At 55.6% G+C, this 9,237-nt stretch overlaps 1 non-coding gene and 1 pseudogene across 1 annotated transcript; both read left to right on the top strand.

Moving 5' to 3' along the window:
* Nucleotides 1–437: 437 nt before the first annotated feature.
* Nucleotides 438–1,536, top strand: LOC124686699 (annotated as a pseudogene).
* Nucleotides 1,537–5,548: 4,012 nt separating this feature from the next.
* On the top strand, nt 5,549–5,668 carry LOC124693672. The gene has a single exon (XR_007000141.1). It is a non-coding gene; the product is annotated as a U5 spliceosomal RNA (small nuclear RNA).
* Nucleotides 5,669–9,237: the final 3,569 nt, after the last annotated feature.

Raw genomic sequence — 9,237 nt, 5'->3', positions numbered from 1 at the left:
ACGGAGAGGGCAGAGCTCGTCATGGCCGGAGGGGAAGAGGTGATGCGGTCGAGCTGGGAGAGCAGCGAGCGGGGAAGGACGACGGAGAGGCGGGGTGGGGGGGGATAGGGTTTCCACCCCTGGCTTGCGAACGCTTTTTCCCCTCCCCTTACGATTTTTTTTTCCCCTCAAGCTGAACCAACGACGCGCGGATGTGTGGCCCAATCATGAAACGAAGCAAAGCACTCGTCCAGCCCTCCCACAACGCGCGGCATGCGTGGATAACCTTAAAGGTCCCCTATGGGGGGCATCGTTTATACCTTTAGATACGGCAGCAGCCATCTTGGTTGCATGCACATACGGTCAGCAAACAGCCACGCCTTACTTCCACACACCACAACTGAACTAAAACTATATCAGTGCACCGCCGTACGTATGGACAGTTGTGCACATAATCCATGGCGTCCGATCATGAGCGCCTCCGCGCCCTCAAGGCCTTCGACGACACCAAGGCCGGCGTCAAAGGCCTCGTCGACGCAGGCGTCACCGCCGTACCTTCCATCTTCCACCATCCGCCCGAATCCCTTCTTCTTGATGCATGTCCACCTCATCACCTTGATCACGAGCAGCACTTCACCATCCCGGTCATCGACCTCGCAGCCGGCGACCGAGCGGGGCTGGTGGCCCAGGTGAAGGCGGCCACGGAAACCGTGGGCTTCTTCCAGGTGGTGAACCACGGCGTGCCGCAGTCAGCCATGACGGACATGCTCGCGTGCGTGCGCCGGTTCCACGAGTTGCCGGCGGAGGCCAAGGCGCCATACTACACCCGGGACCCCGGGCGGCGCGTGCAGTACAAGAGCAACTTCGACCTGTTCCAGTCGCCGGCGGCCAGCTGGCGCGACACCCTCTTCATGGAGACGGCGCCGGCGCCGGCGCCGGAGGAGATCCCGCCGGCGTGCAGGGCCGTCGCGCCCGAGTACGCGAGGCTGGTGCGGGAGCTCGGGCGCGCGCTCCTCGAGCTGCTGTCGGAGGCGCTGGGTCTGGACCCGAGGTTCCTCGAGCAGGACTGCCTGGACGGGCTGAGCATCGTGGGGCACTACTACCCGGCGTGCCCGGAGCCGCGGCTCACCCTGGCGTGCCCGGAGCCGCGGCCACTCGGACCCAAGCTTCCTCACCGTGCTCCTCCAAGACGCCGTCGGCGGCCTCCAGGTACTCGTCGACCGCCAAAACGACGACGGCAGCAAGCAGCCTGCGGTTTGGGTGAATGTGCCGGCGGTGCCTGGGGCGCTGGTGGTGAACGTCGGCGACTACCTGCAGCTGGTATCCAACGACAGGTTCAGGAGCGTCGAGCACCGCGTGGTGGCCAGCGGCGTGGGGCCCAGGGTCTCCGTCGCCTGCTTCCTGCGGACAGACACGTCCACAAAGGTGCTCACGCCGATGGTCACCGGCGACCATGGCGAGGCGCGGTACAAGAGCACCACGGTGGCGGATCTGGTGAAGCACCACATGGCCAAGGGTCTCGACGGGACCTCTGCACTCCAACACCTCAGGATCTGAATGAATCTGAATGTTCAGTAGTATCTTTTACCTCTTGTTGTTTATATCCTAGCTTACTGCAATCCTCTTTATCCTTGGCCAATGGTGGAATTGTAATCCAAACACCAGAATACACATTCTCAATACGGAGTAACATATGTATGGGCTTTTAGATGAAAATAACATATGTATGGTTAAGGTACATATGATCAATCATGTTGGCTAGATCAACAACCAAGAACCACATCTTTATTTTCGAGAGTAGCATACCATATTTTATAGAAGGCAGAGGTTTGAGTACAAAAACACTACCAGTCGCTACAAGAAACGAGCGTAGCAACAACTTCACACCGGCTAGTCAACTAGCCACCACCGACAAAATAACACAACATGAAATAACTTGTCCTAAGCTAGACCACAAAGCCGTGTCTCGACCGATGCCAGACGCCTCCAAAGAACAGCAACTCCAAAAGGACTCTCCTTGTCGACGCACCATCGAAAAGAGAAAGATCGCGGAAATTGGTCAGTCCCGAGAAGGCATCATCTTGGACTCGCCGGCAATGGCGTGCATTGCACCCCGAAGATCAGCCTTGAAGCGCAGCGAGCACCAGAGGAGGGCAACCTGGAACCTCCACGCCATGTATCCAAACACGATGCTCTCAACAGAGTGACGACGTCTAGGACGCCACCATCGCGTCGATCCAACTCCGGACTAGGCTTTCACCCGAAGACATCAACCAAACCAGGGAAAGAGTGGCTGAAGGGTCGACACACATCTGTGATGCCTCCAAGAAGGGGAACGACACCCACGGGCGCCGTCGTCACAGGCCCCGACCGAAGACGAGGCAACACTTTTGCATGTGGTGTCGCACACCTCACCTCCCACCTAGGCCACCGGAATGGGGCAACTGTCCATGTTGTTCACACCGCCGCTGCTGCAGCACCTCATCGTCGTTGCCGAATGTCGTGGTACACCACAACCCACACGAACGAGATCATCCCTTTACCCCGCACTCATGCCATCTCCAACCCGGATGAAGACCAGTCGTGCTGTTGCTGTCACGCTCAAGGGAACGCACATCCGCAGCCCTCGAACCCAGATTGGGCCCAGATGGGCCCAGATCTGGGCCGCTCTGCCACGCGTAAGGTCCCCTGCGCTGCTCCTCCGCAACCATGCCGCCTCCAGGAACTAGCACCAGGGCACTTCCGTGGTGCATCCGGCCACCTCCATGGCCTAGGAGATGACGACAACGTACGCGCCGACGCCTCTGCGCCGACACCTCCAAGGCCCTGCCCACACTGAGCTGCTCCACCGTTCCCTGCCTCCAACTCCTCAAGATCGATTGGATGTACCTCGTCGTGTAGCTACAGACTTCACTGATGTGCTCAGCCCGATGACGCCCTCCTCTGCACGAAGTTGGCTCATCGGGGCTCGCGCTCACTCCTCCTTGTCGCCTTCGACGGACACGGGTGCCGCCACCACCGTCGGCGGCGACAGCCAGGGGGCGTAGGGAGGGAGGTGCTAGTTGGCTAGGGTTTGGCCTCCCAGGGTCGCCCACGCGTGCGACTCGAGAGGGGAGGGGGAAAGATGCACACCGGTTAAGAACCACATCCTCAAACATACAATGGTGAAGTGTTGTGTAAAGAAATACTGCAAGCACATTGGTAGAAAGCACTAACACTGACAAATATGAGATTTGTTAGTTCTCAGCTAGCTGGGAACTAGCTTCATGCTCAGTTAAATCCTACAATATTTGATTTACATCGTGATTCGTGCTAGTCATGAGTTGCAACTGAGAATTCATGGCATTAGTCGACTAAGAATAAATTTAGCTCTCGACGGAGAAATAGTCACACGTGATATCGCCTTCACTGATTTGCTATGGTGCACAGACAGGAGAAACTGCAAGTCACGCAGTATCATGCCGATGTTGTTACCTACATTAACTTATTTCTCTGCCATCCTGACTAGCCTAGTGAGAGAAATCACACAGACAATGCTTTCTTACTTTTCTGTCATTCCTCAACTGTTCTTCTTAGTTGCACACATGGATTTTTTTTTGGTGTCACTTTTCTTTTTGAGCCTCCTTTTTTGGTGTCACTTGGTCATTTTTTTTTTTTTTTTTTTGAGACAACCACCACCCCCTTTATTCAAACAATATCATAACTCATACAAACACCTTCAGGTGGGGTTTGGAACCACACATGCCGGCCAATATCTCGAGACACTGATCCTCTGGCCAGACCATGCGCGTCGCCGTTCGACGAACGACCCTCGTGGACGAACTGAACTTCCTGGAACCCCGTCGCCCTCGCCTTGAGCTCCATCACAATGTGACCATACGCTCCCCTCCCGAGTCCATGGATGCTCCGGATGGCATTTTGGCGGTCGAAGCCACTCTCACGCGCCTCAGGAGGAGATCGGCCGCCAGCGCCAGGCCCTCCCGGCACGCCAGAGCCTCCAACACTTCAGGATCATTTGCTCCCCTCATCGCCACTGCTGATGCACCGAGAAAGGCACCAGATGCATCACGAGCTACAGCTGCAATTGCCGCAACATTAGTGTTCTTTGAGACAGCAGCATCGACATTGACCTTGGCTAGGCCACTTGGCGGGGGAATCCATCTCGGACCAGCTGGCTTGACCGCCGGAGCAGCCACCCTGCTACTCTCAAGCTGACCAAGGTCGGCAATGAACCTGTCAACAAAACAATGTGTAGACAGCGGACTTTGATATTGTCCTTCATGGATGATCTTCCTCCTAGCATGCCACAATGCCCATAAAGTGACAACCACCCTTGTCGACTCCTCTCTGGCGAGATCCCCGAGCATCGACGCCAGCCAACCACGTGCATGCGGTTCCTTGAGATTGTGCACATAGTCGCTAACCTCCTCCGGCGCCAGAGCCCAGACACTTCTTGCTTGATGACACTCAATCAATGAGTGTCGCCACGAATCATGCTCTCCGCAAACTATACATAAATCCTGAGTGGCCATATTGCGGTGGTGCAAAACATCAGCAGTGGGTAGAGACTGCCGCGCTAACCGCCACAAAAATACCTTCAGTTTCGAAGGCACTTTGGTCTTCCAAAGCATCGTCCAGCTTTTTTCTTCATCCTTAACATTTGAGACAGATGCATTACTGTCCAGCCACGCTGTCCGTTTCTCCCTTGTATGAACCAGCATGCGATATGCCGACCTTACCGAGAAAATTCCAGTACGCTCATGGTGCCATGCCCAAAAGTCGCACTGTCGTCGGGTGCTCAACGGGATACTAGCTATAGCTTCAGCATCCATAGGCAGAAATATTTGAGCTAATTTCTCCTGATTCCACGTCCCATTCATATTATCAATCAACTCACTAACCAGCTGGGGCTTTTCTATATCTCCTGATTCCAGTGCACAAGTCACAGGGCGTAGGAAGCCATCCCTGGGCACCCAGTTCGTGTCCCAAATATTTGTCTCCTCACCTGTGCCAATGCGTTTAATTAAACCCTGCTGTAGAACCTCTCTTCCATCAAGTATGGCCCGCCAGATTTTCGAGGGAGACGATCCCAGCTCCGCTTCCAGGAACTCTCCTTCTGGAAAATACACGGCCTTTAGGATCCGCGCACTCAAGGAGCTCGGCTCCTGTAACATCCTCCATGCTTGCTTGGCGAGGAGAGCAAGATTGAACAACTCTATGTCCCGGAAGCCCATCCCTCCGAGGTGCTTCGGTTTGGTCATATCCTCCCACGCCACCCAACACGTACGTCTCTTCCCATCTTTACATCCCCACCAGAAATTCCGAAGCAGACCGTTTATATGCGGTGTCACTTGGTCATGAAGGTTATATCATCATCACATTCAAAGTGCCAGAGTCTGCGCTTTCCTTATCCTGGAGGCCCAGGCCCAATAGTGTCGCAGCCCACTCGCGCTGCCGTGGAGACTCTCGATTCAGCTCCCGTTTTTAGTCCCACACCGCTAGCGCAGACAGAGAGCGCTCGCCAGGATCTCTATAAGATGGCGGCCAGGCTGCATCGAGAGAGGCACGCAGCTGCGTGGTGAGCACAAAGCGAACTATTCTTTCGCCTTTTACTAAAGAATACCGTGTGCACGCCACAATAAGCAGCATACGCTTATTTTTGAAGGGTTCCTTCCTCTACAGGAGGGGTCCCACAATTCAGTCGCAAAAGTTTATACTGGTATAGCTTCCAAATCAGAAGTATCTCTGGTGAAGACGTGTAAACTAGCAAACGGCAAGCAGAAGCCAAACCAGTTTTCAGTGTTTAGCTCCACACACGAAAAAATACAGACGTTTACATGCGCTTTCATCTGGTTTATCCATGGATCGATAGCAGCGATTCACCACAGCCTAAGCACTATACAAAGCTACACCAAGTTCAACGATAACATGGAAGATTAACCACTGACGTTGCAGAGCCAGAAAAGCATCAGGAACTGTCTAACCAGAACTAAGAGCAGTTTTTTAATGGTCAGTTGGTCACAGCCAGACCTCTTGTGAACTGCATCACGGAACAGAACATACCACATTTAGATGATTTAATCATGTATAGTGTTAGGCCACCGAGTATCCCTAGGATATCGGTGTCATTAACAGATGATATTGGAGTCATTAACCGAATATCAATAGCGCTTAACACCATATCTTGAGCCTTCCGTTTATAGGAGATTGAGGCCATTATGATAGTTATTGTAAATCTTGTATTTGACTATATATATGAGATTACAGGAAAGGCACCATTGTGACCTATCCCACCCAATTCTATCTTTCTACATGGTATCAGCCAAACAATCCTCTGCTTCCGCCGCCCTCACCTATCACCGCCGCCGCGCTAGGGCTCCTCCCCTGCGCCGCCGCCCCTCCTCCCCCACCATGTCCGACGCCGACGCCTCTCCCTTCGCCGCCCTTTGGGCCCAGGCCACCAACATCCAGAGCATCAAGGCACTCATCCCCGTCACCCTCGACCTCAAGGCCTCGAACTACACCCGCTGGAACAACATGGTGCAGATCGCCGTCACCACCTACGCCCTCGCCGACCACCTCACCACGGCCACGCCGCCCGCCGATCACGACGAGTGGTTGCGCATGGACGCCACCGTTTTGCGCTGGATCTACGGCTCCATCACGTTCGAGATCACCGACATGGTGATGGAGAACCCACCACGACCTACTCCATCTGGCAGCGCATCGTCGCCCTTTTCCACGACAACCAGCAGGCCCGGGCTGGCTACCTCGGCCAGAAATTCTGCAACATCGAGCAGGAGGGTAAGTCTATCACGACCTACTGCCTCGAGCAAAAAACCGTGGCCGACGCCCTCGGTGATGTCGGCGCCCCCGTCGCCGATGATGCCCTCGTCTGGAACGTCCTCAAGGGTCTCGACTCCGACTACGACCACATCGCCGCGCTCGTCCCGCTGCTGACCCCGTTCCCCTCCTTCCTCCAGCTGCGCAACATGCTCCTCCTACAGGAGCTCAAGCCGCACCACGGACACCGCGCCTCGGCCCCTGCTGCCCTCTACACCAACACGGGCGGTGGTGGCGCCCCTAGGTATCGTGGCCCTGCACCTCCTCGTCCTCCGCCACCGGCTATGGCCCCCCTCCGGCCTACGCCCCCCCGGTCCCTGCACCACCGCCGTTCAACCCCAATGGCGGCCGATCCAAGGGCAAGAAGAGGAAGGTCAACGGCACCCCTGCAACACCTGGTGGTGCACCAGCCGCTCCCACGCCCTACAACCCGTGGACGGGGTCCATCTACATGTACCCCATGGGCACGGGCATCCTCGGACCGCGTCCCGGCGCGGCACCTCCTCGTCCCGCGGCGCACGGCTTCATGGCGTCCCCGCAGGCAGCGGCGCCCGCTCTTGGCTACTACAACACCACGCCCACCGCTGCCCCGTACGGCTACGCCCCTGCACCAACCGCACCGTACGCCGACTCTCCATCATGGACGCCGCCACCCTCATCAACCAGCTCAACGCCATGAGCCTTCAGCCCCCTCCTACCGAGTGGGTCATGGACACAGGCGCCTCCGCCAGCTCGATGTCAAGAACGCCTTCCTTCATGGAACGTTGTCCGAGACCGTCTACTGCCGACAGCCTACGGGTTTCATCGACGCCACCCGCTCGGACCATGTCTGCCGTCTCAACCGCTCCCTCTACGGTTTGAAGCAGGCTCCGCGCGCGTGGTACCAGCGCTCCGCCTCCTTCGTTGGGACCATCAGCTTCACTTGCTCCAAGTCTGACACCTCCCTCTTCGTGCTCCACAACACGCTCGGCACGGCCTACCTGCTCCTATACGTCGACGACATCGTTCTCACGGGCTCCTCGACGCCCCTTCTCGAGCGCATCATCACGACTCTCAACTCCGAGTTCGCCATGATGGTCATGGGGGATCTCCACTACTTTCTCGGCATCGCGATCACCCGCACTTCCTCTGGGATGTTCCTATCCCAGCAGAAGTACGCCGCTGAAATTCTGGATCGCGCTGGCACGACAGCGTGCACGTCCTCATCGACCCCCATCGACTCCGCGCCCAAGCTCGCCTCCACCACTGGCTCTCCCGTCGCCGATCCTACGGAGTATTGCAGCCTTGCCGGTGATTTACAATACTTTACGTTCACACGTCCCGACATCGTGTACGCCGTGCAGCAAATCTGTCTTCACATGCATGATCCGCGAGATCAGCATCTCGCATTGATCAAGCGTGTTCTTCGCTACGTCAAGGGCACCCTCGGCCACGACCTCCAGCTCATGCCATCCGTCGCTGATTCGATGATCACGTACACGGATGCGGATGGGCCGGCTGCCCCGACACATGGCGTTCTACTTCGGGCTACTGCGTCTTCCTCGGCGACAACTTGGTGTCTTGGTCCTCCAAGCGCCAACATACCGTCTCCCGCTCCAGCGCTGAAGCGGAGTACCGTGCAGTCGCCAACGCCGTCGCTGAGTCTACTTGGCTCCGACAACTCTTGGCGGAGCTTCATCGATCTCTCCCTCGGGCCACCGTCGTATTTTGTGACAATGTTAGCGCCGTCTACATGTCTACAAACCCGGTTCAGCATCAGCGCACCGAGCACATCGAGATTGATCTACACTTCGTTCGAGATCGAGTGGCACTTGGTCAAGTGCGTGTTCTCCACGTACCATCATCGCGCCAATTTGCTGATATCTTCACCAAGGGACTCGCGTCGCCATTGTTTCTGGATTTTCGGTCCAGTCTCAACGTCCGTCAGTCTCCCGCTGCGACTGCGGGGGAGTGTTAGGCCACTGAGTATCCCTAGGATATCGATGTCATTAACAGATGATATCGGAGTCATTAACCGAATATCAATAGCGCTTAACACCATATCTTGAGCCTTCCGTTTATAGGAGATTGAGGCCATTATGGTAGTTATTGTAAATCTTGTATTTGCCTATATATATGAGATTACAGGGAAGGCACCATTGTGACCTATCCCACCCAATTCTATCTTTCTACATATAGTGCACAGGTTGTTCCACTGCTAGTTGAAATTATCCCCTAGTTCCAGATATGGATCATCGGACGGTTCACATTGTATTTACCTTCCAAGAGCTTCCAAGGGTAAAGCCAATGTAGGTGTCAAAACTGCACCAAAGGGATGCACAACCCAGGTGCATTGATATCCTGAGAGGATAGCCCTACTGGTTCAGTTATTCTTGTCAGTGAACCTGAAGGGAAACAATAGAGGAAATATGTGAG

This window comes from Lolium rigidum, chromosome 2 (genome assembly GCF_022539505.1).
Source record: "Lolium rigidum isolate FL_2022 chromosome 2, APGP_CSIRO_Lrig_0.1, whole genome shotgun sequence".
NCBI classification, from domain to species: Eukaryota; Viridiplantae; Streptophyta; class Magnoliopsida; order Poales; family Poaceae; genus Lolium; species Lolium rigidum.
Note: the sequence above shows the minus strand (reverse complement) of the source record. Positions and strands in the feature narration are given on the sequence as shown.